Below are 11,022 nucleotides of genomic sequence, written 5' to 3'. Positions count from 1 at the left end.
ATGGCATATCAGTTATACAGAAATGCCGCTCTGAGAAGCAATCTCCAGGAGAGCCTAGATGAGCTCATACAGATCACCCCTCAACTTGCCCTTCAAGTTCTTCTTCAGTTTGATAAGGCTATACAGCCAGCCTTGGCGCAGAGGGTCAGGCACAGAGTCCATCTCCGGGGCTCTCTACATATGTACAGATTCTGCAATAATGTGTGGACTTCTGTTTTGAATGATGTTGAATCCAGAGAGGTGACAGAGCTTATTAAAGTGGATAAAGTGAAAGTTGTAGCCTGTGCTGGTAATCGTACCGGCTCCAACACTACCGAGTGAATGAAGAAAAAAAGGCTTGGTCTTGCCGTCTTCTGTTGTTTATCGCTTTTTGAGGAGAAGCACAGAAGAGACTGCGCCTATTCCAGCAGTGCAGGATGACTGCGCTAGCACAGTACTCCTCTAGAAAGCAGCTTATAACTGCAACCTCTTACCTTTCCTCTACAGCTTGGAAACACTGAACTTTTTTAAATGACAAATCAGAAGTTGTTGCCGAACTACAGGCATTCTGCAATAAACTCATTTTCCAACATAAAAAGCGGTATTTCCATGTTGCTTCTTGATTGGTGTCCTCACTTGTAATATTCTTTGCTCTTATCTGAGCATCATCAGCTGTGTGACTTCTCCTTAACCATCTTTTCACTCGAGGAGTAGGATCCCTCTCCGTTAGAGGCAGGCCAATTAGACAAGGCATTGGGTGATATATTCAAAACAGGCAACTTCTCCTCTCTGAACATATTTTGTTTATCTTTGAAAAGCCCCTTTCCACTTCAGCTGACTCTCAGAAACTATTCTGGCAATGTTTTTAGTTCCTTGAACCCTCAGAAATAGCATGATTCACTCATAATAATTTCATGGGAATTTGGGGCATAACACAAAGCTGAAACGAATGACAGCATGTCACCCTCTGGTTGTTTGGCACTTTTATATTATATATTTGTTTACTGACGTAACAAACAGGAATATAAAAATGGATTTCATCAAAAGAATAACAAGTTTTATGAAATGAATTAAATATTACAAGCATAGTTCTAATTTTTTATACCTATAGAGGTAGCATATGAGCAAGAACCAATGATGCTAAAGAAAGACGTTCAAGCCACACTGAATGCATTAGCCAAAAACAAGGCTCTAGGAATAACAAGGCTCTAAGAATTGTTGGAATATCAACTGAAATGTTTCAACAAGCTGATAAAGCACTGGAAGCACTGACTCATCTATGCCAGGAAATTTGGAAGACAGCTCGTTGCCCAACTGACTGGCAGAGATCCACATTTGTACCAATTCCAAAGAAAGGTACCCTAACAAAATACTCAAATTCTTGAACAATATCACTGATAATACATGCAAGTAAAGTACTGCTGAAGATCATCCAACAACAGTTACAGTAGTACATTGAAGGGACCCCCCAGAGGTTCAGGCTGGATTCAGAACAGGACATGGAACAAGGGATATGATTGCTGATGTCAAATGATCTTGGCTCAAAGCAGAGAATACCAGAAAGATGTTTACTTGTGTTTTATTGACTGTGCCAAGGCATTTGACTATGTGGATCATAACAAACTATGGATTGCCTTGAGATGAATGGGAATTCCAGAACAATTCATTGTGCTTGTGTAGAACTTGTACATGGATCAAGAGGCAGTTGTGTGAATAGAACAAGGGCATACTGCATGGTTTAAAATCAGAAAAGGTGTGCAATACAGTTGTATACTATTACTATGCTTATTCTACCTGTATGTTGATGAAATAATCAGAGAAACTGGCTTCTATGAAGTATACCTGCAAACGGCAGGTGCCAGAACGTTGCTGAAAGCGAGGAGCACCTGAAGCACTTGCTGGTGAAGATCAAGGACTGCAGCCTTCTGTATGGATGACAGCTCAGTGTAGAGAAGACCACAATCCTCACAACTGGATCAGCATCATGATCAATGCAGAAAAGGTCAAAGTTGTCAAGGATTTTGTTTTCCTTGGGTCCACAATCAATGCTCATGGAAGCAGCCATCAAGAGATCAAAAGACATTGCATTAGGTAAATCTGCTGCACAACACCTCTTGTGTGGAAAAGCAAGGATATTACTTCAAGGACTATGATATGCCTGATCACGCCATGGTATTTTCAGTTGCCTCATATACATATGAAAGTTGGACATTAATTAAGGAAGACCACAAAAGAAGTGATCCTGGTGAAGAATATTCAAAGGACCACAGACTGCCAAGAGAATAAACCAATCTGTCTCGGATGAAGTCCAGCCACAATTCTCCTTAGAAGCAAAGACAGTGAGACTTTGTTTCAGGTCCTTTGGACATGCTGTCAGGATAGACCAGTCCCTGGAAAAGGACATGATTTTTTTGTAAATTGGAGCAGCAGTGAAAAAGAGGGAGAACTTCGACAAGATGGACTGTGACACAGTGCCTGGAATCATGAGCTCAAGTGTAACAATTGTGAGGATGGCGCAGGACCAGGCAGTGCTGAATTCTGTTGTACACAGCGTGCCAGTGAGTTGGAACTGACTCAATGGCACCTATTAACAACAAGAGTCAGAGTCTTTGAACCTCCCACCAAACAACTGATTGTCACCATGCAGATTAGGTGTACTTCCTCTTTTCTTGATGCGTGTGAATAAAAGAAGGTAGAGAAAGAGGCTGAGAGAATGATATTACTCAGTTGTGAGTGATTCTTAACAGGGTTAATTGTGGTTGCTTTAAACTTGGAACGCTGACATGGAGATTAGTCAGTTTTTCCATCTTATCGAGTATAAAACAAGCCATGTCAGAAGCAGGAGAGGGCGACTCTCCTAGCATTAAAAAAGGAAAGCCTGAAGTGGTGTGCACCCTTTCCACTCTGAGATCCTTGTGCACTGAACCTCCTTAATCCAGGAACAGAAAGTTGTGACACCAGAGAAGTGGCCTGGAATGGCAGCAACAAGACCAAGAGCTGTAGGAGACAGAGGGTTGAGCTTCCTGGCCCACCGGACAAGCAAAGCTGAGCGCCTTTGCACGGGCTTGCTTGTGGAATGGGGAGCAAGACTTGCTGACCCATGAAGCTGGGTGCTGAATACCTTTGGGCTGACGCTTACAGCGTAGTAGCATGCCCTTTGGGCATTTATCAGAAATGCTGAAAGAGCTCTCTGACTCTGCCCAACCAGGACAGAGGTTAAAGGGCTGTGTGGCTGAGAAGAGGACTAAAGAGAGGCCTGTCTGCAGGCATAGCCAGAAGGAGGTTGTTTGGGCTGAAGAATTGTGTCTTAAGTATTTCTGATCATAAATTGTAACCTGTTGACTTCTCTAATAAGCCCCATAATTTTGACTATGGCTTGTAACTTCTGGATGGTCATTGCAATGAGTTAGCCAATCCAACTGAGAAGTAGAGAGTGCTGTGGAAGGTACAATTGGTGACAGAATGCTAAGGAGGTTTGGAGTATGTTTGACCTCAGGTTCTTTAGGAATTGGCCTTGGGCTGATGCTGATTCTGTTCCTCTCCCCTTGTGAAGCCAGAGGGGGTCAGATGTCACCCCTACACCATTATGACACAGTGCTCATTATTGGGGCTACTGTGTATATTTTGAATGCCTTCCAACATCAGGTATATCTTCCAGTCAAACAATATTCTGTTTGACCCATAGGGTTTTCATTGACCAATATCTTGAAATAGCTTGTTCCACTGACACCTGTGCACCTGCTGGAGACTCTGCTGGTATTTGAAATATCAGGGGCATAGCTCTCAGCAGCGTAACAACCCATAGTAGTAAGACCAACTACTCTTGCTAATTTAAATAAAAGTTCCTTGAAAGAATATCAGGAGACTCATAGATTACATGGAACTAGAAACTCGGACTTGAGAAAGGCTGGAAGCCCACAGAGGGAAAGAGCCTGCAAACTATGCCGCCGCCCGGTCTTCTCCCCACGATGAAACCTGCTGGTACAGAGACGACGTGTTCTGTCTTTAGAGACTGGATGAGAGAAGACCTCACGCTAGAGAATGCTTAGCTTTCAGAAACGCCAGCTCTTGGTGAAGATGATGAATTGGAGTGGCTACACCTTGCTTCCCACCACACCTGGTCTTGATCAGGGTCTGACCCTGTGAGGCCCAAGTTTGGGGGCAAAGGGACCTGAGGGGGCTGCCTGGGTAAGAGGAGGAGCTCACCAAAGGGTGGAAGGAGGAGACCTCAGTGCTGGAGGTAACTCTCCTTACCAAGAACCTCACGCTTGCTTCATCCAACCGATGTCTTGATGTCAAACATAAGAAGATGATTTCTCGTACACACAGCATTTGTCTCACTTTTGCTAGTTATGCCATGGACCCAGGCATAACCCAGCCATGAGGATGCTGTAAGATTAGTCCAAGAAAGAGCAAAGGGGTCTCATTATTCAAATGTCCAGGAAAGTTGGGGAATGAGATCACAAAATTTTTTTTAAAGGTGGAACAATGAAGTTCAGTCCAAGGAAATATCACTGAACTGTTGTGAGGTTGAATATCAGATTACACATGCTGCTCACATAAAAATAAAGAGCTAAAGAAGGTTTCTTTTTTTTTAGAGTGGGACAGTATCTTTTCCTGCTTTCTAAATTGATGGCTTATATTTAGTGTGACAGCGGGAGCTCTTTGGGACTTGGGCCCTTTGGCCCTTGTGTTTCTCTTCAGGGGATGCTGACTTTTCTTCTTCCTTGTCTTGTGCTGGCTCGGGCATCTACAGGACTGGACACCCCAGGGCCTATCCTAACTCTTCCATGCCAAGGAGGTGGAGGATGGACTTACAATCTCTAGCCAGTTCCCATGCCCTGTTCTGAACTGCTCTATTTAAAGATATTTCTTGGTAGACTCCAGGGCGCTTTGAGCTGGACAGAATGACTTGGGAGGCAGCCCCAGTCTGGCACTTGCCAAGACACAGGGCACAAGGGGCACCAGAGGTTGCTTGTGACAGTGTGTTTTGCAGATTTATTGCTATCATCTTCAATTCCTTTCAAAATACTCCAAGTAAACACTAATTATAAAGCTGCTGTCGTAATTTGAAGGACATTTTGCTGAGTGAAGTTACGAAATCAGAAAGGGAAAATATTGTATTGGACCACGGTTATTAAAAAAAAATCAGGACGAAGGTTCTAAAAGAAACAGACCCTGATGGTTATAGGAGTGGAGGGAAGGGAGGGAAGAGGAAGTAAAGTTTAGAGGGTAGACAGGAAATGACCATTTAATGGGTGAAGAGAAGGTCATATCCTACAAGAGGAAGAGTGGGGGTTACATAAAGGGAAGTTGGGGGAACAGGGCAAGCCATTGGGAAATTGGACAAGTTATTAAGTTGTTGAATGAAAAAAAATGATGATCTGCTTTGTAACTTATGCCCTTGAGTCAATTTGACATATAGCAACCCTATACAACACACTAGACCTGCTCCTGTGGGTTTCTGCAACACAATGATGTTGTCAAGTGCCATCAAGTGGATTTCCACTCACAGCAACCCTGGTCCGACACCATTCTCAAAACCGGTGCCATGTTTAAGTCCATTGTTGCAGTCACTGTGTCAATCCATCTCTATGGGTCTTACCCTGTTTCACTTCTCCAGGGACTGATCTCTCCTGATACCATGTCCGAAGTGACTTAGATGTAGTCTTTCCATCTTCTCTTCTAAGGAGCGTTCTGGTTGGACTTCTCCCAACACAGATTTGTTTGCTCTTCCGGTAGTCCTTAGTACTCTCGATGTTCTCCACCAACACCATAATTCAAATGGATCTTTGCCGGTCTCCCTGATTCACTGTTCACAAGCTTAGGAGGTAATTTAGCTTGGCCCAGGCCACCCGAGGAAATGACATGGGGGCCACGTTGTCTGACCTCCCCTGGCTACATGAGGGGGGACGAGAATCCAACTCTACCTCTGCCCAAGGATGATTCTTCTGAGGCGGAGGTCAGACATGATTCCACACCCCTTCTTCTTTATTCTGTTCTGACACCAACAATAATTTGCTGCCAAGGTCACACGGAACTCACAGATGACACTTAGGATTACGGGATTTATTAACAAAGCTAACAGGTTACAAAATATTAAGAACAAAGTTCTTTTGTCCATTGTGCCCCTTCTCAGCCATACAGGTGAGTATCTCGGTCTCTGGTCATTGGCCTTTCAGCTACGAGGTCACTTGACCTCTGCCCTGCTTGAGGGTTAGCACTTATAGCCCAAAGACTATTCCAGGCTCTTCCTCATGGTCTCCATGCTGCTCCTCTGCTCTGTCTTAAGACTTCAGTACTATAGCTTATGGTGCCTCTGCCAGTTCAGGCAGGCATGTCGTGTGTTCTTCAATAGTGGGCCTTCTTTCTTAATGGTCTCAGGATCCTCATCTTCCTGCTTCTGAGATAGCTTGCTTTTATATCCATCAAAATGGCAAAACTAACCCATCCCCAAATTAGATTCCTCAGCATTTCCCCAAGTGGGTGGTACCGCCTCCTGGGGACGCTGCAGCTATTCAGAGGGGCTGCAAAAGTAGCGAACTGCACTGTATCCTACATTATGGGCCTTAGTACCACCGTTTTTAGTAGCTGGGTAGGTGCTGAGTTTGTTTGTTTGTTTGTTTGTTTGTTTGTTTTGTCCCCACCTCCCTCCCGGAAAAGGGAGTGCTAGACCAAATAAATTTGGGAACATATGTTCTACCTTTTATTTGCATGCTCACACTCAGTTACCGAGAGAAGAGCTGTGGTGAGTACTTTCACTTCATCTCACCACCCTAGTCCTGAAAGTGGCCTCTTGGCTCTTTAACACTTTAAATAGATCTGTGCAACAGATTTGCCCAATGCAATATATCCTTTGGTTTGGTCTCTTGACTTCCATGGATGTTGATTGCGGATCCAAGTAAAATAAAATCCTTGACAATCTTAATCTTTTCTCTGCTTATTATTATGTTATCGGCCCATTTGTCAGAATTTTTGTTTTCTTTACATTGAACTGTAATCCATCCTGAAGACTTTTGATGTTCATCATAAAGTGCTTCAGGTTTTCTTAATTTTGGGCAATCAGAGTTCTGACATCTATATTTTTCAGGTTGCTAATAAAGTCTTCCTACAATCCTGTTGCCACATTTTTCTTCATACAGGCCAGCTTCTTTGATTATTTGTTTAGCATTCAGATTGAATAAATATGGTGAAAGGATACAACTCTAACTTATACCTTTCCTGATTTTAAATGACACAGTATCACCTTGTTTTATTCCAACAAGTGCCTCTTGGTCTATATACGGGTTCTTTGTGAGCACAATTAAGTATTCTTGTTATCCATAGTTCGTTATAATTTATACAGTCAAATGCCTTTGCATAGTCAATAAGACACAAGTAAATATCTTTCTGGTATGCTCTGCTTTCAGTCAAGACCCATCTAATGTCAGCAATAATATCTCTCATATCTATACCCTCTTCTGAATTTCTTTTGATGCTTCCTGCATCATTCAATTTTTTTTTTTCATCACTCAGTATTTTGACTTTGGGATCTTTGAACATTGCAGAGCTTTTTCTTCAGTTATTTTAACCTCAGAAATGCTGAATATGTTCTTCCTTTTTGGTTTTCTAGCTCCAGATATTTGCACGTTTCGTTGTAATACTTTATTTTGTCTTTTAAACTGCCCTTTCAAAATTTCTGATCAGCTCTTTTACTACATCATTTCTTCTACTTGCCTTAGACGCTCCATGATCTAGGAGTCTGTGCTGGCATCTATTTTGGTCCCTTATTTCTTTCTTGTTTTTAAAACGGCCATTTACTTTCTTCATGTAGATTATTCTTGCTGTCACCCCACACCTCATCTATTCTTGGTCATTAGTGTTCACTGTGTCAGGGCTATTCTTGAGATGGTCTCTAATTCAGGTGGAATATTCTCAAGGTTATATTTTGACTCTCATGGGTTTGTTTTAATTTTCTTGAGCGTGAATGTGAGCAATGAGTAATTCATGGTCTTTTCCATACTCACTCCCTGGCCTTGTTTTGGCTGATAATACTGAGCTTCTTTACCATCTCTTCCCACAAATGTAGTCAAGTTAATTCCTAGATATTCTATCTGGTAAGGGAGAATAGTTATCATTTACATTGCTGGGAAAAACTGTTGTACAAAGTCAGTGGTCGTGCGAAATCCTGTCACGTAGTTTTCAGCTTTGTTTCTGCCACCAAGACCGTGTTTCCAACTACTGATCCTTCTGTTTTTGTTCCTAACATTTCAATAACTAGTGATTATCAGTGCATCTTGATTACATTTGCCAATTTCAGACTAAAGAAGTTGGCAGCATCCTTCAATTTCATAATTTGCTTTAGTGGTTGGTGCACAAATTTGACTAACAGTTGTAGTAACTTGTCTCCTTGTAGGTGTATTTTATGTTACCCTATCTGAGGCATGGTTGTATTTCAAGCTAGAGCTTGAAATGCTATTTTTGATGACAAATACAAGGCCATTTAGCTTGAATTTCTCGTTCCTGGCATGTTTGATTCAAAATGGCCAGTGCCAGTCTGTTTCTGCTCACGAAGGCCCAGGATATCAAGCTGTATGTATTCCATTCCATTTTGGACAGTGTCCAGTTTTCCTGGGGTTATACTTTGTATATTCCATGTCCTAGTTAGTAATGGATATGTTCAGTTGTGTCTTCTCATTTTGAGTTGTGCCCTATCAGCAAATTAAGGTCCCCAGAGCTTTGCTCCATCCCTGTCGTCACAGGTGACTTGACCATGAGGAGGTGGCCCTTCTCCACTCAGATTTCGAGTGTGTTCCCCGCTGAGGGGCTCACCTTCCAGCACTATACCAGACAATGGTCCACTGCTGTTCGTAACGTCTCCAGTGGCTGCTCCTTGCTTCTCTGTCTCGTTTAGTCTGTTGACGCTCCTCTGAAACTGTAAGGAATTTTGGGGTGCGAAACAGAACCAAAGATCCAATCGGCAAAATTTAGAAGCAGGCTTTATTGGGAGGCTTGCGGGTGGATTCAGCAACTCAGGGAATTGAGCTTTGAAACCGCACTTTGGGAAATTTAGGCTGCGGTTTTTATACCCCTGCTGGCAGACACAGCTGGGAAGGGTCCAAGCTGGGGAGGATCTGTGCACACAGGTGCTTCAGAAGGGAGAAGGTCTTTGACCTTATCTATATGCCAAGGACGGCTAGAGTGGAGTGTGCATATCTTCAGAAAACATTCTGGCTCAGGAGGAGCCGGCTCCAGGAATTTGAAGGTTTAGCAGGGGAGGGGGAGATCAGTGAGAGAGAGAGGTTAGTGAAAGGGAGGTCTATGAGAGGTGAATTCTGAGAGCCAAGCTGAAGGCACCGGATTCAAAATGGAGTCCCTTTTGCCAAGACCAGGCAGAAACCTGTCCACCATGGGTGACCCTGATGGTCGAAATACCAGTGGCATAACGTTTAGCATCACAAAAATACTCCAACTCACTGATTACTACTCATAGAGACTCTATACAGGGTTTCCCAAAGCTATAAATCTTTACGGGCACAATCAGCCCGATTGTTCTTCCATGGAGTATCTGGTAGGCTTGAATTAGGGGCCCTGTGGTTAGCAGCCCAAAGCTTACCTGACAGCACCACCAGGGCTCCTTCTAGCATCATACAATATGCAGCCCATGACAGCATGACGAACTGACAGACGAGAGGTAGAGTTATAAAGATAGGAAGGAGAAACAAACAAACCCCAAACACCAAACTCACTACCATCAAGTCAATTCTGACTCAGAGTGACCCTACAGAACAGAGTATAACTGCTCCTGTGTTTTCCAAGACTTTAAATCTTTATGGGAACAGACAGCCTCATCTTTCTCCCAAGGAAAGGCTGGTGGATTCAAACCGCTGACCTTGTGCTTGGCAGCTCTATGTATATGTAACCCACCACACCACCAGAGCTCCTAAGAAAGGAAAGGGGAAGGAGAACGAGGGAGAATTAGGAGCATCTGGTTAAGCCCTCAACTGCTAGGTGGAAGTTTGTCCATTCAAGGCTACTCATAGGTGCTTCCAAACAGTGGCAGCTTGGCAACACTGTGAGGCAGTTCTACTCTGCACACTGGGGCTGACATGAACCAGAGTCAACGTGAGTGCAGCGAATTAAGTGAGAAAAGCAAAACATAACATTGCTCCTAAGGTTCCGGTTCAAACATGCATAGGTTTTTTCCAAACAAAACACGTTAAAACATGTGTCAGCAATTAGTAGATGGCTGAAAGCAAATTCTCTCAGTAATACACTTGTCTTAGTCTCATTAGGATGCTTTCAAAAATAGATCCAACCAAAACAGTGGTCTCGAAGGGGATCTACTAGGACAGCGAAATTGAGGCACAGAGATCAGCTCAGGTTATGGCAACTGTTTGGGGGGGGGGGTTGTCTCCCAACAGGATGGTTTTAACAGATTTTCTTGGAGGACACAGGCTGGCCTAGGAGAACTCCATTAGGAGACCAAATCCCCATTCACTCCACAGCCTTGGCCCCGCCTCTTCCTTCTGAAAAGGAGGTGGTAGGATTGCTATGAGTTGGCATAGATCTGATGGTGGCGGATTTTAAAAAGAGTTGATACAAATTGGCATAATTAGAATGAGCCAAGGACACAAATGAGCATGTGGGGAGTGTTCTGGGGGAAAAAGACGCATGTTAAAATATAGTCTGTACCAGACTAAATCATATTAAGGTTTCCAAGGCTATAGATCTTTACGGGAGCAGATAGCCTCAACTTTCTCCCAGAGAGTGGCTGGTGAGTCTGAACTACCAACCTTGTGATTAGCAGCCCAACACCTGCCAACAGCACCAGCAGGGCTCCTAATGTAATACATATTCAACTCTCACAGCCATTGAGCCAATGCTGACTCATAGCAACCCCCTGTGGGTTTCTGAGCCATAAACTGTAACTGCTTATGGGCGTAGAAAGCCCAGTATTTTCTCCTGAGAGCTGCATAGAGACTCTTTTATCAATCCCTAAACAGGACAAAGACAAGACAAGGAAAGTAAGTCATCCAGAAGAAGTACTCCATCAGTTTGGTG

General features: G+C 43.3%; 1 pseudogene; it reads left to right on the top strand.

The window, feature by feature from the left end:
• On the top strand, nt 1–321 carry LOC142456774 (transcription initiation factor IIA subunit 2 pseudogene; annotated as a pseudogene).
• The last annotated feature ends 10,701 nt before the right edge of the window (nt 322–11,022 follow it).

This window comes from Tenrec ecaudatus, chromosome 9 (assembly GCF_050624435.1).
Source record: "Tenrec ecaudatus isolate mTenEca1 chromosome 9, mTenEca1.hap1, whole genome shotgun sequence".
NCBI classification, from domain to species: domain Eukaryota; kingdom Metazoa; phylum Chordata; class Mammalia; order Afrosoricida; family Tenrecidae; genus Tenrec; species Tenrec ecaudatus.
Note: the sequence above shows the minus strand (reverse complement) of the source record. Positions and strands in the feature narration are given on the sequence as shown.